General features: G+C 47.7%; 2 pseudogenes; both read left to right on the top strand.

The window, feature by feature from the left end:
• The first annotated feature begins 10454 nt into the window (after window positions 1–10454).
• Window positions 10455–16710, top strand: LOC149345988 (uncharacterized; annotated as a pseudogene).
• Window positions 16711–19413: 2703 nt separating this feature from the next.
• LOC149345987 (uncharacterized) lies at window positions 19414–23022 on the top strand (annotated as a pseudogene).
• The last annotated feature ends 2207 nt before the right edge of the window (window positions 23023–25229 follow it).

Raw genomic sequence — 25229 nt, 5'->3', positions numbered from 1 at the left:
ACAAAAAGTGCTTCGCTAGCTGTGACACGGTCTGCATGGGTCATCATGCCTGTCGATGATGAAAAATGCAATGCTGCTTGAACAGCAGCTGGCCTCTTCAGCCTCCCGTCAGGGCCCCGAAGCTTACTGGTCAGCTCCAAGTGTTTTTTACTCTGTGAATGCCGTTTCACTGCTGTGACACCATGCTGTGAGCAGTTGATTGTCTGGTTACAAATAATGCAATAAGCATTTTCTTCCCTTTTTCCTGGTCTGCACCACACCTCGAAGCAATCTCCATTGCAGTCGACATCTTTCAATATGCCAGACTTAAATTTGCTGTTGCGTCCTGCAAACGATAAATGTTAATGTTAGTTTGATGAAATAAAAAGCTGTTATGCAAGCAATATGATCCTGCAAATTAGAATAATTGTAGAGTGCTTAAACATTCTAAACAAAAATAAAGACCCAGGAAACACTACGGTTCTTTTCCCACAACAGTCATGGTTAACAATTATACACTTCATTCAAACACGTTCCTCGATACAGAACTGAATATTAAAAATTAACTTTAACAAAATTTCAATGGAGGCAAAATTCCAGAGGGCCGTGCGATGTCAGTGCACGTTAAAGATACCTAGGCGGTCGAAATTTCCAGAGCCCTTCACTGCAGCGTCCTTAGGTTATAGTTGTTGCACTAATAGCTGCAAAAGTAGCTTTTTCAGGGCTTTCAGTGCACCTGAGCTGCACATACCGGCAATCTTTCCTGCACTAATTTGATGAAGAGAAGCATGGATAAACGTTAATTTGAACACGTAAAAACAAAAGAGCAGTTTGTGATAAATCCAGAATAAGCAAAGTGCCAAAAATTTGCAGCTCCCTAATTGCAAAGTATTGAAGGCTTCTGTCTAGATGTTTGGCAGAGCAAGCTCCATTCCAAAAACCGGACACGTGTAATTATAAAAGCAGTACCACTTTCGCCGACAAAGAGCGCACCTGCTTTGAGCGCGCGATCGCGCTATCATGCAGTCCTCGACTGCCGGGGAGGCTTTCTTCCACGTATCCCTTATCCGCCCGTTAATTGCTGCCCTGAAAAACGACCTTGTTTCCCCTTACTTTTTGAAAGCTTCCGCCGTAAATTCGCGAAGCCTGCCAAGCTTCGACAACAGACAGGGCAGCGCAGCGCCAAAACCGTACGAACGTCGCGGGCGCGCCAGAAGACACTTGTTGCTTCATCGTATAGCCGGAAGGCCGCAAAATACCGCATTCCGTGGAACTTTCTTTCATTTTCGCCTCGAAAGTTTTTTAATTACGGCAGCAACACGAGCACGAAGGCCCACCAACTCCTTGAGAAATGTACGGCGTCATATACGCCCGCGGTATACACTTTATTTCAGAAGCCGCTACATAAAACTCCTTAGCACGAGTTCAGTGCTCATATCCATATAAAACTTTCAGCTAACGCCGCAAAGGCACTGCTTTAAGGACGTCTTTCAATCACCCAAGTGATGTCAGGAAAACGCATTCCGTAGGCTCCACAGCCGGACAATCCGAAACTATCAAGCGACCTCGCATGCCGAGTGAATAAAGGAGCGCGTGAATGGCCCAGTCGCCGGCGAGTTTTATGCATTTCGTGCCGCAAGGTTGTTATGGGCAGCCCGGACGTCACTGTAGCTTTATTTCAACCACGGAATTCGTAGAACTGCGGATGGCAATATGAAATTACTGAGCGACGTTACACGGCTGACCAGCACGCCACGTGCTCCAGGACTTTCGAAGCTGATACTAGCGTAAGACGAACGCCACAAAACTACAAGTACTCTTTCATAAAAAGTAAACGAACCGGGAATTAACAGCACCCTCTCTTGCAGGCTCAAACTACCACGGTCCTGCAACGTGCATCCACCGCCATTCGCTCAATTTGCTACTGTTAAGTCATGTTCAGCTTCTAAATTTGAACCCCGCCACACTGACTCATCAGCTCTTATGTCCAGAAAGACTCATTTGAATAAACTAAAAGGCGTAAAAAAAGAGAAAAAGCTTACCTTTCAGTTTCGAGAGTGCCATCGTGACGCCGCCACGACGCCGCTGAAACCACGCCGTCGAGGCGAACGAGCGGTGGGAAAGTGCAAGAGCGCGCACCGACGCGCCAAGACAACGGCCCACTCCACCAACTACTGGCTTCCGGTGCCGGCCAACCGGAAGCGCTCGGAGCTCGGACGCGGTGGAAAGCGTGACGCGTTCACAACACAACACCCTCACTCAGTCACACTCTCCCATCAGAGACGAAGTAGACGGAGCACCATGCGGAGCACTGGCCGCATTTGTTTTTCCAGTCCCGGACTACTTGCTGGCAGGTCTCGGCTTCCGCTCGGACAGGAAAAGCGTCATGGTCACATGACCTACTTGCCATAGGCTGCTTTCGAACTCGGCGCCAGAGCCGGGCTCCCCCTCGGTTACCGTACAAAGACGCTGTCATCTGCTAGCAGACGATGCAAGCCACGGCCACTACGACGCCGAAGCAACGCCGTGTGCTTGATCATGATACTGAGTCGATTTAAAGACTGTACTGTCAGCTTAGCGTAGGTGCATTACAGAACTCAGCTTCGGAGGTATGCTCGCCGCTACTGCTTGCGGCGAAGTTCGCACAAAGTAGCCCAACTCGTTGCAGAAAGGCAGATAGACGAAACCCTCCGCAAAAATGTTGACAACAAGCTCTATAGCTGCTCCAGTATACGAGTGGTTCACCTGCGATGCTTTCAGGTAAGCGTACAGACGGCATGTGGCAAAACAAGCGACCAAGAGCCTCTTGACGACACGAGCAAACAATACGCGCTCGCAGCTCCGAACGCGCGTCAGTGTGCGGTGGATTTCAAGAAAATAAACGAAGATGCAAGAACAAAAAGTCTTGCGATGGCTCAGAGAGGAGCTACGGAGCTCATGTGAAGGTTTAACGCATGATATCGACCTCCAGGAACACGAAAAGCACTCAAAATGCACACGGAGTCTAACTTAATATGGCTGCCAGCACGGCGCGCAGCTATCATCTGCTGCCTTCTCAGCAGCCCGCGGACTGCCATAGGCTAAAAACGAACGTGTTGCTATGGCGATGCAAGCAGGTGGGCGGAGCTTTCGGGCTGCCCGAGAAAAACAAATACCGGACTCGAGTCCGCAAGTAGTCCCGGACAGTCCAGGACTGAAAAACAAATGCGTCCACTCTAGACGGACTGAGAACTGGATCGTATTGGATTTTACCGGCTACTCTCAGACTACAAAGGCGGACAACAGTCGCAAGCTTGGCGACGGCTCGTTTTGGCGCAGCTTTGGCGCAATTTCGCAAAAAGGCCCCTGTTTGGAGCAGCATGTAGCAGCTTTATCGAAATGGCGCAGATTGGCGCAATTGGCGCAGCATTCCCATCACTGTCGAGTGTATTATATAAGCGCTCTCAAGGAGCCACCAGGACGGCCTGTTCTAGAAGGTGTCAAAATCACAGGATTTCTGGAGTTTCTAATATGCATGCAAAGCACCAGGAACAACTTGAGCTTGTTCATAGAGGCCCTTTGAAGTGTTTACTGATTCATAAGATGAGGTGGCTTCAACAGCAGCTCAATTTATGGCTTCCTACAGGCGTCTTCATGTACACATGGAGGTGAAGTCCTCTGAACCTGGAAACTATTCACAAGACGTGTCTGTCTTGAGTGCATCTGTTATTCTCTGTTATTTAACCACCAATGAAAATTCAGTACGCAGCATCAGAGTCGAGGCATTAATAGTGACAAGCGCCATTGTTTGTATTTGCAAAAAAGAATGTGTGTGTAACAAGGATGTGTCATTCGAGTGTGTAGCTTCATGCAAGCCTTGTGTAAATATTGGTAAATAATACATTCTGAAGGGCTAAAGATGTACTCTTTACTCTAGAGCACTGTAGCACTTCTTGAATTCTACCTCTTTCTTTGTTTTGCTATTTTCGAGTGTATTGTATCAGTTTGCTACCTTCACTCACAGGTGTGTCTCCTTTCAGCCAACAAACGCTGCAAGTTTGCCAAAATAAAAGCGATTTGATCTTAGTATTCATGTTACTGTGCTGTGTAACCACACTGAAATTAATGTTGGTCCTTCCAGCCTTCGCTGTTTGTTTATGTGTTAGCTGGGCACAAACGCTATGAACTCAAGAGCATCTGTTGCGTTTATGCTTAACAAAGTTGCCTGTTCCAGTGCGGCAGTCAGGTTTGCTGTTTGCTGCAGTATGTTTTTTTTTATCCTCTGAAGCAATGGAAGCTATGGTTCTCATTTTGCCTTTCCAAAATACTGCCCTTGCTAGTTAGGTTTGCTGCATGCATTGCTGTTTATCATGCTTTGATTTTTTTTCTTCTGACAACTTGCATGACTACTCAATTTCTACATTTCAAGAGAGTGCATGCGGAGATGAATAAACACCTGCAGGCACAAAGAGCTAGTCGTAGACTCATCACCTGTCTCCCATTCTGAGGTGTTTGCACACCACGCAGGCAAATTTCAAGGGGAACAAGTGCAACAGCAGACAAGAACATCAGGGAACATCCTCCACAGAACTGCACATGCCAGCCCAGAACAGAGGCATAAAGTAGGCTGCATCTTTTCACTCAGCAGATGTACTGTTGAAATTTTTTCATTTAATTTCTCATTTTGGGCCAATAAATTTCGCATGCAGACACCAAGACGTCGGCAAGCTTGGTACCGCAGCATTTTTTTCTTTTCTGGCATCCACACTCCTACTGCACTTCCATCTTAGATAGCCGCTTTTTGACCTGAGACACCTGACAGATGCGGGCTCAGCGAAACTTGCTTTAAGTTCGTGCTCTCTTGCTTTAAACAGTGCGAACGCATTCAAGGCCCAATAGAACTGCGGCATAGATCGATCACACAGATAACCAGGATATACGGTCCTCCGGCAAAGCAGGAGCAATAGTCTGCGGAAAATCCTTTCTTTCTGAGGGGTATGTGAGGCTTCTGCCAGACGTCCTCATGAGATGATTGGTTTACTGAAGGAGCTAGACACCGCACCGTGTCCGCTGCGGTGTCTAGCTCCTTCATGTCTCACCAACTGGCCTACACATCTACCCTCCTAAGTTGGTTTACTGGTTTATTAGGGTTTAATGTCCCAAGCGACTCAGGCTATGAGGGACGCCGTGGTGAATGGCTCCGGAAATTTCGACCACCTGGGGTTCTTCAACGTGCACTGACATCGCACAGTAGACAGGCCCCTAGAATTTCCCCCCATCGAAATTCGGCTGCCGCAGCCCGGATCGAACCTGCGTCTTTCGGGCCAGTAGCCGAGCGCTGTAACCACTGAGCCGCTGTGGCGAGTGTGAGATGATTGGTGGGCTGGAAGTCTCTCTCGAGCTGCTGCACTTGGACGGTTTTCCCGACTTGAGGGAGGCAGGATGAAGACGAGTTGCGAGCAGACAAAGTTCTTCTCAGACTGTACATCATTTCATCGAGTTTGTCTCAGAATCTCTGCAGCAGTATCTGTGGCCACCACGGTAGACTCGCCATTTGGACCTTTTTTTTTAATGAAATATACTGCTTGAACAAGCAGCACCGTCAATCCAAGATCTGGTCACAGGGAGTAAGGTGAAAGCTGCATCAAACACCACACGTGAAAAGGTTTTCTTCTCGGGAGCCACCCGAGACAGAGATAGTGACATGACAAGTTTCTCTTTTTCCGGCCGCTCCAGCTGACAACCCAGCGTCGAGGCCCAGAGCCGCTCTGGGAGCGCACCTGTGGTCAGGTCACCCATCAGTCTCGCGCTGGAATGCCTTCAGAATTTCGGCTGGAAGTGTGTCACCCATTTGTAGCTATAGCACAGTGTACAGGAAAACCTTGTTATTCAAAATCATTGGGACAGAAAGAAATTTTCGAATTAACTGGGTTTTCAAACTAGCCAACCGCAGCAAAAAACTCACGTTGTGGGAGCGCGCTACCTTTACTGGACGACTTTGTGATTGCCGTATATCGCCGCGTAAAAGTTGACTGTCCAGCTCGTAGCCCTTGCAGGCAAATGAAAAGAAAAGGCTGATGTGCACCGGCGCCCCCTCATTCTGCTTTGTAGTTTCCCACAGGATGGCATCGTGACGTGCGCGCAACTGAAAGCAACAAACAAGTAACGATGCAGTCACAAGGATAGTAGTCTGAAGCCAATGGAAGCAAAAAGCCAAAGAGCGGCGTTCCACCCTACCCTCACACTCGCATGCTGCCCGACTGCAAGCAGCAAACTGAACTGCAAACAGTTCTGTACCTTCGGATTCCGGCTCAACGCACGCCTTAGACCCCTGGATACTATTGGAATCGAAAGTTTGCCCTCGCGCTACCCACCGCTCGTACGAGGAACTGACCGCCGGCGTGAACGAGCTGGGTAGGCGGTGCGGAATTCGAATTATCTTCGGCAGAACTGATCAGCATACGAGGAACATGCGGACGTGTTCCACATGGGCTCCCACTTTACAGCCAATTCTTGGCGGATTTACATGCCGTTGTTGGGAAAGTCTTTGGAGTTGTGCCCTGCGCCCGTGGACACAAATTTTGGCAAGCGGATGCCCTTTTTCTGTGAATTTCACGGACGTCTGCGCCTTGTTCTTGCTTGTTCCAGCCAGCCCACAACTCCCAACAATAGACTACGCCATCGAGGAGGACATTTCACTTGTGGAGCTTGAGTATGGAGAATGGGAAACCATTCTTTGCATGAACTCGCGGCCGGCACCTGAAGCACGACACAGCTAACCAAGCCACCGCCGCGAGGACCAACCTGGGGCAAGCCAGTGGCATGCCTAACTCCAAGCTCCCTCCAAAACCTCTGGGTGGGTGTTTGAAAGCATGTTTGCTTGCTGCCATGTTCGTAAATGATTTTGGCCTCGCTCTCCAGCTCTCGCTCCCAATTCTCCCCAAGTGGACTAGTGACTTCACTGCATCACCTGAAGTCATAATTGCGGATTCCCCATGAAGAAATGGCCATAGAAGAAGACGTACAAGTCACCGACTTTGGGCAATTGCACATGTGGGAAGTACTTTAAAGGGGCTGCGAAACACTGCCTCGGGGAATACCGGCTATACTTCAGGTGGGTTCTTTATGTCACACAGATGCTGACTTAAAAAGAATTACAGGAATCGATGCACAGGAACGGAAGTTATTCAATGAAGAAATTTCAAAATACAAGCAAACAAAACGCTGCCCTCAACTCGATTTTGGCGGGGCTTCCCACTCCTATTTCGCTCTCCCAATGATGGCACCTGGCGCAACCAATCAAAACAGCCAGACAGAGCACGTCGCGGAAGTTTGTACTCCATGGTTGCCTGCTCTCTGTGAGACTGGCAGCGTTGTTTCCATGCCAGAGCGCCCCTGGTGGTGTATTTTTATTTTACTTGCTTTGCAGGGCTTTTATCTAAGACAAACAAATTGTTTTTGTTGATCTAATATAAAACGCAGACAGGTAACAAAATGTGTCTCTATTTATTCACACAATTTGCAGTATATTTACTGTTTGTCCGGTCATCAAGCTCGCGCCAGGTGATGTCATATCCGCTGCTAGAAACCCGCCACTGTGTGGCGACACCATCAGAGCCATGAAGTTGTTTTTGGGAGGACATTAAAATATTAAAAAACGGAATGTACGTGGTATAACCGATGCTAATAGCACCATTATAACTCACTGTATGCAATCAACAGGCAAAACAATTAACTAATATTGTGTTTCTGGGCCCCTTTAAGCTTGCAAAACTGCTGGAAGAAGAACAAACGCTACAAAACTCTCGAAAGAGCTGCATGAATGGTCAGAAGACTTACAAGAAGACATGGCGTCTCCTGAGACACCTTCACCCCACACAGACCAAATCAACTGAGTCAACTGATAAGATTAGTGCATCGGTATCAAGGCACCACAGAGTTCTTAACTAAACAACAACATCGATACACTACCCCAAAAGGACCACTACCAGACTATCGCGGGACACTAAACGAGGGATTCAACGCCGAAATCACAGAGGCAGAGGTGTGGTTTGCCATGAGACAACTATGCACCACGTCCACAGCCTGGCCTGATGGTGTTACTAACAAAGCTCTGAGAAACTTGGACGTGGGGTCAATTAGAGGCCTCACTGATGTCATGTACTGGAGAGAAGGAACCTTCCCACGAGAATGGAAACATGCAAAGATTACGTTCGTTCCACAGCCAGGCAAGGCTCTGCACCCAATTTCTTTGACATCCTGCTTAGGAAAATGAGTGGAGTATATAATTCTCAACCACCTACAAGAATACGCCGAGGACAATAATTCACCTCCAAACTTCATACTAGGCTTCAGGTCTAATTTTTCCACCCAAGAAAACACAACTGTAGGGCCATCTCTTGTATTTTTACCACACTTATCAAACAACCCTCATACTGCCAACAAGAACAAGTGGTATATGTAGATGCCAGAGAATACCCACAGAAACAAGCGTTCACACTAGCGGCGGACATGCAAGGCAGACTGACAGTCTAAGGCACTACTAAAACGAGATCCTCAGAAACTGCACAAGAGGCGGCTATCGCCCCTGCCATCATTAACACCAACGTTGATACTGTACTAAGCGACTCTAAATTCGTCATACGCAACTATGTGAGGGGCAGAATTTCTCAGGCAGTAATGAACATATACTAAGTCAAACAAAAACTTATAGTACTGAGCTGACATGGGTCCCGGTCGCCCAGGGAACACTGGTAACGAAGCGGCACACATCAAAGATCGAGCATTCTTCAGCTGAGCAGAAGATGCGGTAGTTACTGAGAGTTTCTCGAAGGACGGCCTGTCATCATATCATAACATTACTAATCATTTTAAACTAGAAAGAAGGATCTTCCCCTCCAGAAAAAAACTTTCAATAAGTGCAGGAGACCACCTGAAGGCGACTCCAGACGAGATTTTTGTATCTCCTTACTTACTACCAAATTCTATCCCAGTGATTATGACCCGTAATGTACACTATGTGTCAAAATAGCCACTTACGATCACATATTGTGGAACTGCAAAGAGAAGCCACCACCGGAGTCTTTATTACAAGTTCCTAGTCTTGAGCAATGGCAGGCTGTGTTGGTCAGCTCAGACCTGGACAGTCAAGCCTGGGCCATTGAATGGACTGATAGCCGCCTAGCACGAATCATCTGCATTTTGCCTGTTCTGACGAAATAAATGTTTTGCAATCCAACAGCATACGAGGGAAGACGACGGAGCTGTGCAGACGCTGAACGCTTTGTGATTCTGTAGAAGTGAGCTGCAGAGCCTTGACGCCTGTGTACTCTGGTTCCATGAAGACCACCATCGTTTTGTGAAGAAGACCTCCCCTCCAGCGTCCTGCTTCTGCTAGAGCATTGCTGCAGCCTCCTCTTGCTTGCCTTCAGTTCCTGGGGAGGCCATTCTATGGGTGGGGGACATGACCAGGATTTTGCCTGCAGGAATTAATGCCTCTTTAGGCTATGGGCCCTGGCCAGACCGGTATATAATTCGCCAGTCTGCCTGCTCAGAACTTCTCTTAGTAGTCAGTCAGTAAAAATGATGTCAAGGTGATCCTTGTGACGTTCGTCCCAATTGGAGATGATGCAGCCGAAGGTTCAGCCGAAGGTTCTGATCAGCCACAATTTATAAATTTCAGAACTAAGACTGTTCAGCAGGAGGGGTATTGTGTGCAAGTCTTCTGATTTAGACTGTCGCAGACTTGTTCCGGTGCACGTCATTCGCCCCATTGCTGGTCAAGCAGTTTATTCCTGAACAGCTTGCCTGCACTAACGGTATCATCTGCGGTGTTGATCCTTCAGCCATACCCCAAGAAATGTTTGAGAATTTCCCAGATGCCAGGGTTGGCATTCTGTCCGTTTACCGCTGTAGCATGGAGGCTGGTGATTCTCATGTGCCCACAGAATCAGTTAATACAACTTTTGCAAGCTCCTCTTGTCCATGTGAACTAAAGCGCAGGGTAAAGTGTACGACGGCGTAGGGGTAGAACATTTGCCTCGAGTGCAAGAGGACGGAGGTTCGTATCTCGGTGCTGGGCAATTCTCCATCAGGTTAAAAAAAATGCCTGGGGTGCAGCCTGATCTTGGTGACCAGAACCAACAACGCACTCCCTCACCAGAGCAGGATTTGGCCACCCTGGTGTAGAACTTTGCCACAACCTTCAGTGAGCAGACCAATTAACCCTAGGCACTCAGACCCCAGTGCCTGCAAAGCAACTGACCAAGGTGGCGGTCAGACAACACCTTGGGCTCAAGAAAATAGCATGGCCAGCCTCCTGTTCTTAGCACCAGTTGTTTTTAGTTCTGGAGACCCTCCGGCTTGGGCTTTTTCAGAAAGACCATGGCCATCGATTTAACATCGGCCAAGCCGAATTTTCAATGAATGGACAAGCAAACTTGTTGTTTCACCGGCTGGGTGATGTGTCCTTGTGGGCTTCACATGATGCGACTAACATGACCACGCCACAATTCAAGGAGAAATACTCTAGTACTAGGGTCACCATTGACACTACGGAGATCAGATGTGAGGTGGCCAGTTCTGTCGTGCTACAGTCTGAAACCTACTCCAATTATAAGTCAGCAAACACGTTCAAGGGCCCTGTTGGGATGTCACCAGATAGAATGTTGACATTTGTGTCTGCACTTTTCACTGGCTGCATCTCAGACAGAGTGTTCGTAAAAGCCAGAGGACTTCCTTTGTGGCCTTTTGACAAGGGGGATGTAGTTATGGCCGACAAAGGTTTCGCGATCAAGCATCTGCTAGACCCACTGGTGTGTACCTTATTATAGTACCTTTCCTACGGAATGGCCAATTCTCAAAGAAACAAGTGGAAGAGACGGCAGAAGCAATTGCGGCCCTCCACATCCACGTGCAGTGCCGCACTCAAGCATCAACAGTTTCCACAAATTGGATAGAAGAATCCCCATCACAATAGCAGTTATGTGCTATTCTGACCAACTTTCAGACGTCACTCATGAAGGACTCCTAATGTGCATGTAACCAGTGCCCCCTCTTAACAGTGTACTCGTACCAACCTACACTATTTGCCCGCACAATCATTTTATGAAGTTCCACTTTTTATGCTTCTTGGTGTTTGAACAAAATTAAAATTAGACATAGCCTGGGGGTGCATTTATTTCCGTGTAAGAATTCATTCATTCAGTCATTCTACCTTTTCCTTTGGATCTCTATGGTATGCTAGGATTTTAAGATGCCTGAATTCCCGCCTGCGTGAACACAACACCTCATTGAAAGGGGCCCCTTCCTCAAACCTAGCCTTGCACAACAAAGAATGTAGTAGTAACACCTCTGCGCCTGCTGCCAAACCATGTATTACACTTTTTAACGACACAAAGGTCTTGTACAATCACAAGGATAGATTAACTATGGAAATCAGCGAAGCATTTCATATTCAGAAAAACCACGACACATGCGTAAGCACCCCATCCGTCCTCGTTCATGACTGTGAAATACCGTATCTTGACCGTCAAGGCTGATTTTGACATCTTATCAGTGTTCAGGGGCGGAAGCAGGCTCCAGCTTTTCGTAGCAGGCACGGGAGCAGCAAGTCTTATTTTGGAGCAGCTTAGGAGCAGCAAAAGTCCCATTTCGGAGCAGGTTTGGAGCAATCTGCAGGATATTTTGGAGCACTTTTGGAGCAGACTGGCGACATTTAAATGCGACTGAGAGCAATTTTGTTTGCAACCAGTCCAAAATCTGCATAAATATTGATCGCGGATCCCACAGCCCAGAATTAATTAAAAGGAATGCAAATGTTCTGAAGATATTGATACTACAAACAGTAGTTGCAGTACATTAGCTATTACTAATTTCAGTTCAGAAAAAAAAAGAAAGCAACAGCATAATGGGGAGAGTTTGTCAAAACCGCCAAAAGAGTGCAGCAGAGTATCGAATATACTATGTCATGACCGGAAAAAGAAAAAAGAATCAATGCCCGCCAACCGGTGGATTTTAGAATTCGGAAAATTACCGCAGCCAAACCAACAAGGAGGGGGCTAACTTACCCTATTTACATGCATAATTTGCGCCCTCGCATAAATGCGCTCCCAGAATTTATTACCCAAGCATATATGCAAAAAAAAAATGCACCAGTGTGCTCGCAACGCAGGCTGTGGAAGATCGGCGCGAACGCGTTGTAGTGTACGGCTGTGAAAGGTGCGAGCAGCGAGGGCACGCCGGCCATGCCGCTGCGAAGATTACCTGTCCAGGCCAAGCCAAAGCAATGTCAACAGGGTGTGAGCACGACGGGTAGTAAGCCCGGTGCCCATTCCCAGGCAGCTCCACGTGCAAGAAGTTGGTAATTCGTTTGTTAAATTAGCTCTGGTAAAGAAAACTATATTCGCGCGCCATTTACCCGGCCCACTCGCGCTGTCAGTTCCTTTCCAGGACGAGATGTCCGAAATCCAAAACAACCGAACCACTGGCGGTTCGATTAGCCACTAGTCAGCCGGGCCCATCGCGAGGACGCCGTTTTAGCGCCGTTTATCACCACTAGCTCCTGACTGCAGGCTCTGCGTGTTTAGTGCTTAGAGCTGCGCACGCGGCGTCACACCATTATGACCTTTATGGAGTTTTTGGACGTGTTTCGCGAAATGTTCGCATCTCTTTTTGGAGCCCTAAATTACTGAAAGAAGTGCAAATTACGCGAGTGAACCTGGTATCTCATCCGCACAATAATTACAGCTTGCTATGTGAGGTAAGTTCACATTGCCGGCCGCGCTCAAGTTATATTACCAGATAATAGTTAACAGTACTTTTACTCATGCTTGTACAAGCCTTTCGTGATAGCCGCGCCGACCACCACGAACGAACCAGACTGTCGATGCGAATGCGGTTGCATCCGTTTCGTCGCGAGCGCCCAGTGTTGCCCAGCCGACAATAACACTCGGCTAAATTTGGTTCTGTAAACTTGCAGTGGGCGCAATTGCCTTTTAGGTGCAGCTTGGCGCAAGATATCAAATTGGCGCAGCATGGCGCAATTGGCGCAGCTCTTCCACCCCTGATTGTTGTTGGGGTAGATCATGTGTGCTCTTGGTTGTTAGGAGAGTATATTTTTTGTTTTCTTTGCAATAAACCTTCAGTTGCTTCTCAGTGCCTGTCCTGTCGTCTTCTCCCATGTCCCTGTTGCTTTGCTGTTTTCTTCAAGAATGAACCAACTCGCTCAAGTCGCCATTTGGCTAAGATTTTAAGTCACAGGAAAGCCATAGTCAGGTGGTCAAATAGCGTCCACAGTGTTGCACGCCTAAACATTCACCATATTAGCAAAAACAGAGATGACGTATTCAGCTACAAAAGTTATGAAAGTAAGCTCATGAATATCTGTGGGACTCCATAACCAAACCCTTGCGCTTAATTTTACCTCGCAAGCTTTCCAGAATGCAGTTGGGATGAGTGTCAAGTCGTTTTTAGAAATGCTTACTTTCTACCTTGGATCCACTTACGTAACTTAGAATAAAATATATTTGCAAAAACAAGGTGTATGCATAGGTTCCTGCTTGGCACCCATCCTCAGTGACATTTTTTAGGCCATCTTGACAACATGTTGATGTGTCACCTGGCAGAGTTCAACGCCATAAAAGTGTCCAGATATGTAGATAATTATTTAATTCTTTTTGATGATAGCAATGATTCTTTTCAGGCAGATGTAACGCAAGCTTTGTTAGTCAGCGCTGTGTTTCATTCCCTTTTCTGCCCGTCCTTGTTTCGTGTGCACTGCTAACACCTACAGCATGAAAAACCAACTAGCCCAAGAAAAGACAAAGTAGTATTACAGGAAGAAGGGTGACCCCAACAGTCATGATGGTGACTGAGCTAGCATTAATGATGTTCCCACAACGAGAGTTCCTTTATGAATTTGGGGCAGCGAAACTGTGCATTACTCTCTCTAATGCAGAAATAAGTACAAATTCCAACTGACAACCCTGCTCGCAATTTCTCAAGATGGATCTGGTATCCTGTGTGCCCACTCGATTTCAAAAAGGGTGAACATGGGCACCGTGGTGAGCTTTTGCGAGGCCATCAAAGAAAAAAACACAATACAGTGTCAGGCGTTTATGTCTGATGATGCCCCCATTTATGGCAATGCATGGGAGCAGGTGATGGGTCCCTTCGACTGCTTTGCAGCTGGCATGTGCTACACAACTGGAGCACACGGCTGAATACAGTCACAAACAAGGACTGCAGGAGTACAATAAGGGACATGCTGCACACTCTGATGAAGTGTACAGATGAGACGGAGTTTCAACAGTTGCTCTCTGCATTTCTTGGTATCCACTCTAAGGAGCGGCAGCTTAATCGCCTTTCTCCACAGTAACTTGAAGAGCTGGATGGCTTCAGCAGATATTTTGAGAAAACATACGCAAAGAGGGCATGTCAGTGGGCTTACTGCTACCGGCAGTACATTGGATTCACTTGGAGTCAATGCACAAGGCACTGATGTACTCTCACTTTGGTGACAAGGTAAATGGGCGATTGGATAGATTAATAGAAGCACTTTTCAATTTCACATCCGAAAAGCTTTACAACAGGGCTATTGCACTTGTGAAAGGAGGAGCAGACCACCGCAAATCTGCCCTATTTAGGAAGCATAAAGTGGGGATTGAGCTTTCTAAGTCCAGTACTGAGAGAGTGGGAGATGGCCAGTGGTATGTAAAGTCACAAAGCTTGGTGAACTTCAAGCACACAGTGCAAAGGACTAGCAAATCGTGCAGTGGCTGCGAGCTTCATCGAGGCTTGCCACAACATGTACACATCCACATGTGTTGACCATGCAACGCACGCGCACATGTGCAAGCACATGCCTGCTGTTGCATTAATGGAGCTACAGTCTTGCCAGATGTAGAATAGCCAGGCCAGCTGCTCCAATCGTCCTTCCAAAGATGCCAAGACGATGTTATAATTGACGATGCAGGCTCCTTAATGGCCAGTGCTCAACACATTATGGCAGAGCATTCAGCAAGGCTCCACACCAAAAATATAGCAGAAAGAATTAAAATGCTGAAAGTGAAAGCTGGGTCTACTTTCAAAATACTGATTAAACAACTTGCAGAGAAAAGTGCCGAGGAGCAAAAGATAATAGACGAAGACCTGGCAAAGTGTGCTGCAAACCTATCCTTGCAACCACAAAACAGCCCACAGAAGAAAAAAAATGCGGCTGGTGCCTGCAAATAAGAACGTTGAAACGCAACCACTCTATGGAGCACCGAAACATGGAAAAATCAAGCCTGCATTGGGTCGTCCTCCCACTTTGCTGCAGCAGGAAACAGTAAAACAGCAGCGTCTCCCTCATGAACTGGACAAAGAAGTCCTGATTATTCATACTGGAAATGACCACGGTTACTGTAAAATAAAATAATGCTTCCTTGCACATCGAACTTTGACCAAAGCTGAGAAATATGCAGCTTATCCCTGTGCGGCAAAATGTTCATGGAGTGCATTGACTGAAAACAGCAAATAGCAAGCGTAAATAAGGGGTGCCATAGATAGTGCATCTGTTATAACATAAGGGACATCTCTAACTTAATGTGTGATGCTGCTCGTGTAATGTTTCCGGTGCAACCGCTACGGAAGGGACATGCAAGCAAGCCCTAAAGCTGGTCAGTGCTTTCCCCAGCTTGTCCTAAAGAAACAGAGGTATGTCACGCTTTTGAGATGCCTCCCATGAAAAATGGAACAGCAGTACAAACTGAATTGGTAAATTGGAATAACTGTTCTTGGTCACATGTTCTTTTTTATACTGCTTGCACCTGTACGCACATGTGTGGAATGGTGTGCATTCATGTGGTGGTGGCTTGGATGGTGTGTGCGTTAGAGTGCGAGAGGCACCTCCAGCTCTGTCACGTGTGCTGCTGGTAAGTATGTGGGCATGTAGTGTAAATGGATGTGTGACACGGAGTGCAGACATGTATCGATGGCTTGCATGGTGTATGAGAGAGAAGCACCACCAGCCCTGTTATGTGTGCTACTCGTAAGTATATGGGGATGTAGTGTAAATAGATTTGTGACATGGAGTGAAGACATGTATCGATGACCTTTCGGTGCTGTTGTGCTTGCCTTGCAACTGTGCGCTTTATATATATCTCCTGTAATAACAAATGCAATGAATGTGGTATACTACAGGTTGCAGAACTGGCGCAGCTTAGTGGGAGAGATGCAGGCACCGCCACAAAGCGCATGATAGCAAATATTATGACTGACACGCTAGCATCAGAATACTCATGGTTGGGTATGAAAGGAAAAAAAAAAATTCAGCGACCTATGGTTCTGCGAGCTGATGTGCAGTGAGTTTGCTTTGCATTATGATACACAGATTGTGCAGTTTTTAATTTTGTAATGTGTATTCAGTTTGCATTATTTTTGTTAATCATGCACTCTTTAGTTAAGTCCAGCGTTTCTAAGATCTTGACTTTTAGATGGGAGTGTTGCATCACATTCATTTTATGTTGCAAAATACTCTTAATCCCATTCGTCGTGATATTGGTTAAAAATAAGCTGCTACTGCTGGGCGACAGCAGTAACTGTAACGTATGTTACAATTTATGGCAACTACATTATAATGCACGGAAGGTACATACAGTGTTCATTTAGCAAAATACCTACTGATAGGCATTCAGACACGTGACAAAATACTTCATTTTTTCAGTGTGGTTAATGCCATCCTCTGCACTTTTTCTTTTCTTTAAGCTGCCGTAAGGAGGCACTTCCCTGATTCAAGGGACGCTGTTGAGGCAGCGACAAAATCTTGGCTGAGGCATGCTCCCGAGAGGACAATGAAGACCAGAGTGCATGTGCACATTATAGCAATCACAGTAGCCTCCATGTTGAAGTTTAATAAATGGTCTCATTTCACTTACTGTCATTGCTTGTTAAAAGCAGTAGCCTGCCGAGGCCCTGCGATGAAAAGCCTGCAAAAACCGCGCGGATTGGCTAGGTATGCATGCTGCTGCGAAATGTTCGAGAACTGTCCGTATATCCGTTCTTGGACGTCCGCCGGCTGAACTGCGGATGTCCTGTGGTCTTGCATCGGATAATCCGAGGGGCGACTTCGGGCCAAACAACCGGACGACTGACGGAGGTCCGAACATCCTAATCAGGCAGACCGACAGACAACCGTCGGATGTCAAATGCCATGTGGGCGCATTGGCCTCCGACATTCTTGACACGCTTGCAGGTACGTATCACTGATACAAGGTGGCGTGCGCTACCACTCAGAACAGTTCATGTGCTCAGTTCATGTGCCCACACTGTCATTTGCGTGACATTGCCCACAAGGGAATGGCTTGAGCGTGGCCAACGAGCGGTGGGACTGGCGCCGGGGTGCCATGGGCGAGTGGCTAACAAGGTGATGCAGGGAGACCTCAGTTGGTTTACCTTCGAGGTTCACGAGGCAGGGAGCAAAATAGCCTACGACGGCAGGCTGCGCCTGATGGACAAAGATAGGTGGGCGCACAGAGCCTTTGACTACATGGGCGAACTACATGGATGAAGCGACTCCAACACCTTCGTCTCAGGTTCGGCTTCTTCAGCAATGAAGTACAAGCCGACAGCGCGAGAAAATGGGCCAAGGCAGTTGATGCCCAAGAGCGTGCGCAGGAGCGAGAGGCGTGGAGGGCTGCCATGAAGGGGAAGTCGACGCTGTAAGTGTACCGGGCAGCCAAGCAGGACATCTGCGTCCAGAGCTTCTGCGACAACAGTGTTGGCAGCCACCTGTTGTTTGAGGCATGCGCAGGTGCCATGCCAATGCTTACGTATCGAAAGCGCTTAGACACTACAGTCAAATGCACCCTGAGTAGAGCCTGCGGAGCGCACGAAGAAACAACGAAGCACATCGTCCTCTTCTGCGAGAAGCTGCCTACGCCACCGCACGAGGGCACTACGCTTCCGCAGGTACTGGGTTTCAGCTCTTCGAACGAAGGCTGCACAACAGATGCAGCAAACCATGTGGCAGTTGCAGTGACAAAGCGCCGATTGACTGAGTGGTGGACGCTGGTGCGACACTAGAACTGTTTACACTAGAACTGTTTTGACTGATACTGTTTCGTTGGTAGTTGTGTGTTTATTTGCCGCTCCACGTTTGATAGTGTTATTGGTTTTATGTGTGCATGTATCCAGCCAGGGCACCCTTGTTAGGTGCCCTCCTGTTACAAAGGGAAGACTACATCATCATAGTGAAGTTCGCGGTGCTGTACTTTGTTTTGCCGCATCCGGTTCGCGTTAGTGGAATGCCCATTAGGTTCCTTCTCTTGGGTCCTCCGCACAACCGCAGAGAAGGGGGTGAGTCACTCGACCCAGCAGGATAAGGGGGGCGCCGGTTAGCGGACGATGGAAAAGTCAAACTCCCTTCAGGGACGGATTCATTAGGTCGCATCCTGTGTGCACGTGCTTACGGCGAGGCGGACCTGCGTCACAGTGCGTGGCTTTTGTCCCATGTCTGCAGCGGCGTGCGTTGACAGTTTGAAGAGTGGTCAACAGGATATTGCCACGCTAGCTGCAGGCATGAGGAGCGACGATGCTGAACAGATGGGTTGAAGTGACTTTCCTTGAACTTGTAGTTGAAGACCTTGAACTTGGGTCAACCTGACATTGGGAAAGTGAGAGTGTTCGCGAAGCTAGCAGCAGGAAGCGTAATTTTCCAAAATCGTGATGGTAGAAAGTCTACATATGTGTACAGTGTTTGTCGCGATGAGTTACCTTCTTTCCCCAATCATTGATTGGTTGTGTTGTCCTTTCCGAATTGTTGATTGGTGATGTTTTCCTTTGCCCAATAATTTATTGGGTGGATGTTTCTGCAGTTACCTGATTGGGTATTCTCCACACCGAGGGCGGGGACATATGGTTTAAAACCAGCTGTTTCGGCCGGATCGAGGGCTGGTTTCGTCACGTAGAACTACGAGGCAGTCAAGTGTAAATATGTTTTCTCCTTGCTTGTATCTTCCTTTGTGCTTTTAATTGTTATAAAAAGTTAAGAAGTGTCCTCTTGCAATGCGATTGAGCAATTTGAATCTGCAAGACGTCAAGCATCCTTCAGCAATCATTATCATCAACCCAATTCCCCTCCACGAGATCCAGAGGACACTCAACTGGCGCAGTCAAGACAGGATCGCAGCTGGCAAAGCCGTAAAGGGGAATTTCAACTATCATCATCATCAGTTAGCTCAGAACAGTACAGCCGTCGTTCATCTTTCCTTCAGAGGCATGTGTATAGCGCAAATAGCACTCCATTCGTTCGTTAATTTTCGCATCTCCCAGTGATCGAAACTGGATATGTGCATGCAGCGATCTACCTGTCTATACCGCGTGCTTTTCGGTCTTCGGGTTGAAATTTGCTTTGTGTTGTGCTCCTGACCTGAAGATATATTTGTGGAAGTACCTATGTCATTGTTGAAGAAATGCTCCTTCAACCTCGACTGGACAAACCCGGAAATCTCCGCACATGCAAGTCGACTTAGACCCGTGCCAAATGACCCAAATAATGCTTGCTGCACCATATGCTGCAAGTACTCCCTGAGCAACATGGGTAAGAGGGCGATTACCAGCCATGTTGAGAGTAAGTAATATCAAGCTGCTATGAAATCTCTGCAAAGCATTTCCCAGACCCGAGTTGTCTCATTTTTCGAGACTGCGACAAAAGCGGGCTCGACTTCTGCGGCAGCACTGGACATTTCATTCGGAGGTAGCTCTAGTCGTCGTAGTGCTGCAGCGATGCTTCTAACTACCGCCACAGAAGCACTTAGCCCTTCTCTTAAGACGTCAGTGGGTAGCATTAATTGAAAAACGAAGTTACAATGGCTGAGATCATGTGGTGCTTGAACACGATAATGACCCATGGATCCTTTCGATCAGCGGCAGCCTCTGCCTCTGTCACCCACACTTCGCGCACTTTTAGCGTGAAGCTCCCAGACACCCTTAGAGCGTGTGGGGGTAGCGGTCTCGGACTCGAAGGAGATGCCCTCGACTCAGCGTGGCAAGCTCAGCGGAGACCAGCTACCAATTGACAAGAGGTTTTTGGGCGTTCGGTGCCCAGCTTTCGCTGGTCGCAAGCCAGAGAATGGGTCGGAGCCAAAGGTTAACAAACAAAACAAAGTTTATACAGCAAAGAGACGATAGAGAGGATTTCCCAAACACTAGTACAAACACATACAAAGTGATTAACAAAACAATGCAACTTGTGCAAAGTTAAACTCGAGAGAGAGACTACAGTACAAAGGCAATATTGCACCTAAAGTGCACTAACACAGGAGAGAGAGGTAAACAAACAAAACACAATTTGTTCACCAGGCACTGCGCAGTCCGACAACCAGAGTTCCACGACGATGCCGTCCCGCAGACTGGCGAACGTTGCCTCGTTGGTCCGATGCTGGCCGAGTGGTGTTTTCCCCGGGAGTCGAACGGGCGTGCTTCTCCGAATCTTAAACGGCGGTCCGCACTGACTTGACAGCAGTCAACGTACTTTTTATAGGCTCGCTCTCCCGTCTGTTTGTTGTACGCGCCAAAGTAGGCTCGCATATACACGCAGTATCTCCCGTATAGTTTCCCTTCCTTTCTCTCGCCGGCCGCGCGTCCCCATTGGTCAGAGTACGGGGGTCGCATCTCGAAGTTTCGAGCGTGTTCTGGCGTGGCGCCGTCGCCGACGTCCGAGTGCAGAGGAGGGGGACGTGTCTTAGCGCACGCAAGGCTACCCTCTTTTTCCCCCGTCAGCGGTAGAAGCGACTCGGATGTTCCAGAGAAATCTTCGGCATGGATGACTCATTCCCTCGGCGCACGCCGTGTCGGTGAGCGGTGGTGGAGGGGAGAGGGAGCCACACGCTCGGCGGGGGTTTCCTTCTCCCCCGTTCGGCTCGCGCCGGCGAGGCGCGTCCGTGCGGCGCTGCTTTTGTTTCTTTGTTTCCAAAATTGCGCCGAATTTTGTGATAGCCTCGCTCTTTCCTTTGATGTTCCCCACTTGTGAGATTGCCACTAAAATGCAGCTTGGAGAAGACAAAGTGGGGTACGCCACTTGTGATGGTATTGGTCCATACTTTCAAGAGAAGTTGCTGTCAAACCTGTCTAGCGTGCGTTATCTGGTGGATGCGTTTGATGAGTCGCTCAACAAGGTCACTCAGAAAGAACAGATGGGTGTACTGATCAGGTATTGGGACCTAACTGATGCCACTGTGAAAACGAGCTACCTAACTTCGTGTTTCTTAGGGCACACCTGCGCAGAAGGTCTGGCTGTTGCTTTTAGGAAAGCCACAGAAGGCATTAAGCAAACGAAGATACTACAAGTGTCAATCGACGCGCCAAACGTCAACCTGACGTTTTTAAAGTCCCTCAAAGAAGAGCTTAGAGCATCTGACATCACTCACCAGATCCTCGACATCGGAAGCGTGGACTCCACGTTGTCAATGGCACATTCAAAACAGGCCACTCTACAACGCACTGGGATCTGGTAGCATTGCTTCGTGGGAGCTATAATCTGTTCAAGTGCATGCCAGCATGTCGCGCAGACTACACTCACTACACGAGGAATGTTGCGTTCCCATTGAAATTCTGCCCAGTAAGGTGGCTTGAGAATAGCAAGATGATCTCGAGAACCCTTGATGTTATTCCACACTCGGTGAAATATGCGGAATGCTCAAAGGAAGCAAAAAAGACGCCAGCGTGTGCTAGATTCAGCACTATTGAAAAGGCAGTAGGTGACAGGATGCTGCCTGTGAAATTGGCTTTTATGCTGTCAACTGCTGAAGAACTAAAGCCATTTCTGGCTGAATTGCCGACGGAGAAGCCCATGCTGGCCTTCACTGCTCCTGTTCTGGATCGCTGTTACTGTCACTGCTGGCTAGAATTGTTCGGAAAGAGATCCTACAAGCTGCCAACACATCCTCCAAGCTGCTTAGGATAACATGGTTGCCACTGCTGCATTCGACATTGGGTTTGCTGGGAAAAATGAGCTTTGCAAGATCCCAAAACTGTCGTAACTGACTGTGCTCAGCTTCAAAAAAGACTATTTACTTTGTGGAAAGGTGTTCACAAAAGGTGATGAAAAGGTCACCTTTGCAATACAAGTTGACCAGAAGTGCAAGCTGCTTGGACCCCACTAGTGCACTGTCCCCAGAGGTTGGTGCTAAAAAACTGCGCATTGCACTGGGGGTGCTAACGGAGCACCAGTGACTGACTGGCTTGGAAGCTGAGTGCACCCACCGTTCCTATGTTGAGGTGTGCTCATTAAGTTCTGTACAGGTGGCATTGAAGAGCTTTGACAGAAAGGAACAGAGGCTAGAGGCACTCTGGTTTGAGTTGTATTCAGGGGACGATAAAGACCTATTTTTGGTCGTCAAGCTAATTCTTTGCATGTCTCATGGCAGCGTGGCTTTTTGGGCTTGCTGGTACATAGTTCCAATATACTGTAGCGCAGCAAAAGACGAGGACACAAGAGACGAGAGACGAACACCACGAGCGCTAACTTCCAACAGATTTTATTCTCCTGAAGCATCACATTTATACGCCAGAAACCGGTAAGCACATGTGCGAACAGTATCAATTCCTCAGAAAAACAAGCTCTTTATCTGAGAGGAGAATGGAAGGTGTGCTTACACACGATCATCCTGACCTATTTATCTTTTCAGCTTCGATGATTTCGCGTGTTACTCTTTCTCTGCTTTTTCCTATTACGACACTTTTATCAAAGAAAGGCTTACAGGTTTTTGACTTGCATGCGCTGTGCAGCTGTGGAACGAGGATTTTCTGTAAACAAAGAATGCCTTGTCAAAAATCTCAAAGAAGAGTCGCTGATTGCACAAAGAGTGGTGTATGACGCAGTTTCAGCTGTTGGAAGGGTTGCAAAACTGACGTTACAGAGTGATGCAAATGGTTCGCGGTGCTAACGTCCGATGGAAGGAGGAGTTGCAAAGAGAGAGGCAAGAGAGAATGGATGCATCAGATGCTGAAAGGAAGAAGACAGAGGCTGCTCTTGTCAAGGAGCTTCAACAAAAGCGATGCACAGTTGCAGGCTTCTCGTCTTGAAGAAATTAAGGGGGGACGAGGGTCTTAAAAGTAACTTCTTTATTTACAGTTAGAATCTCATGAAATTTTGCACACAGATGAATTTTTCTCTTCCGATTCCAAATATGTAATCATAATTGAGCTGGTGGTCTTAAATCTTACAAAGTGTAGAATGTAAATAGGTAATTTCTTACGCAGCTTTAATGAACTTTCTCACTGCATCTAGTTGCTTTTATTCACATGAATTGATAGCCAGGGGGTTCCCATACCCGATGACATTCTTCATTTTTCCCTAAAGGCATGGCATCCTGATGTACTATGCTTAGAGCAAAAGGTCACAATATTTGACACTGCAACTCGTTAAGCTAAGTGTAAACTGCTATTTATATGTGGCCTAAACAAAAAAAGTAAGAATGTCATCGGGTATAGGCAACCTGCAGTGGCCAGGCGGCGCCACTGGAGCGCTGCGTTCAGCGGCACCAACGGCGGCGCCAAGTAATTTGAGGCGGCCGACGCAGCCGGTTCTTTCGAGTCGTACGGCGGGAACCATGTCGGTCGTCATATTTTGCGGTTTTAAGGCCATCGAAGAGCTTGACAGCTATTTCCGACCACCAATACTCGCGAAAGGACGCCACCTGCTCGAAAATGGTCACGTCTACAACGTGAAAGAAGTCGACCAGAAAGACATAACTGCAAAGTGTTTCTCGTAACGGAATAAGCATGCATACGACGTCGAACTTAGCGTAAGTAAACAAAGTTTTTTTTGCTTATTCTTGCCCACGTGCATGCTTCTTGCCTAAATATGAAGGAGAGAAGGAAGTTTGAAAGAGGTTAATCGGGTTGTTGTTAATCGGGTGTTCTTGTTTGCTAACGATGGCACATTTTCCTCGCGATTTCGTTCCGCAATTTCACATCATGCCAAACATTTTCCTTTGTTACTCGCAGCTTGCCACTGGGCCGCGGAGGTTAGAGGAAGGCAGGTGCAGTTGCCGGTACGGTAGCCTTGGCTACTGCAAGCACTGTGCGGCTGTAGCATGCTTCATTAATGAGCACGAGCATGCGTCCTGCACCAGCGTTGCGCAAGCGTTGGGAAAGCCGGCGGCTAAGCCTGCGCTCAACGACAAAGTATCTATCAGTGATCTCTTTGGAGGTATGATGGCTTGTTATCACTAATGATGGAGCGCACTACCGACTGCAACAATTAACTCATGCGTTTGTCACCTTGGCACTCCCATGCACGGAAGCGCTCTTATGCATTTTCTTGCAGCGCATGTCTGTTGATGGGATACTTATGTTTGCCTTGTCACCACCCATAGATTGCGCATGTGATTTTTCTGCGAAGCATATTAACGTAGGTTTCGGGCCTTCGCGCGACGCCCGGCGGTGGCCACCATTGACCTTGAAGTGAGATCACGTGATGACGTCACACCGGCTGCAGATGGGGCCTCATATCACACCGTCGGACGTCGCCCGGCGGAGGCCTCCACGCTTCGGTTCGTGCCGTCGCGCACGACGCGGCGGCGGCGCCACCATCGCTGCATCACGTGATATGTGACGTCATGCCAGGGATGAGGCGGCGCGCGCTCGCCGTCGCGTCAGTCTCTGTGCCCGCAACCGCGTCTTTGCGCCGGGCGTGTATGCGGTCAAGATGCCTCAAACGCTAAGGACATGCTTCGCATCCACTGGGCTTAACCTTGATAAGCCTCCAACTTTTTGTTGCTGTAAGCGTGCTTGCTCAACCGTTTGTATGAATGAAAATTTAAAATGTGTCAACCAGTCGTGGGTAGGCTTTTTTCTAACAGCACTACCAATGCAGTTTTCGCCCGGACTATCCTCACGCTGAAGGAAACGCACACGCAACAACATACAAGCCGGGCGCTTCTGGGCCGCCTCACTGATTGCACTCGGGATCCGCTAGGTGGCGCCACATGTAGCTGTAAACTTCATTGCAGGGTGCCTATGGGAATTTGCTGGCTATCAATTCATGTAATTAAAAGCAACAAAATTCAGTGAGAAAATTCATCAAAGGTGTGTAAGAAATTACCTAATTACACTATAGTCTTTAAGATAACTTTTGATCTAAGACCATCAGCTCAATTATGACTACATTTTTGAAATCAGAAGAGAAAAACACATCTGTGTGCAAAATTTCATGAGATTTCATGAGGTAAGTTTTAAGACCCTCGTCCCCCTTAACTCCCTTAAACAAGCTGCCTGAAACAACTAGT

This window comes from Amblyomma mixtum, chromosome 4, assembly GCF_055824585.1.
Source record: "Amblyomma mixtum isolate Tamu chromosome 4, ASM5582458v1, whole genome shotgun sequence".
In the NCBI taxonomy this organism is placed as follows: Eukaryota; Metazoa; Arthropoda; class Arachnida; order Ixodida; family Ixodidae; genus Amblyomma; species Amblyomma mixtum.
Note: the sequence above shows the minus strand (reverse complement) of the source record. Positions and strands in the feature narration are given on the sequence as shown.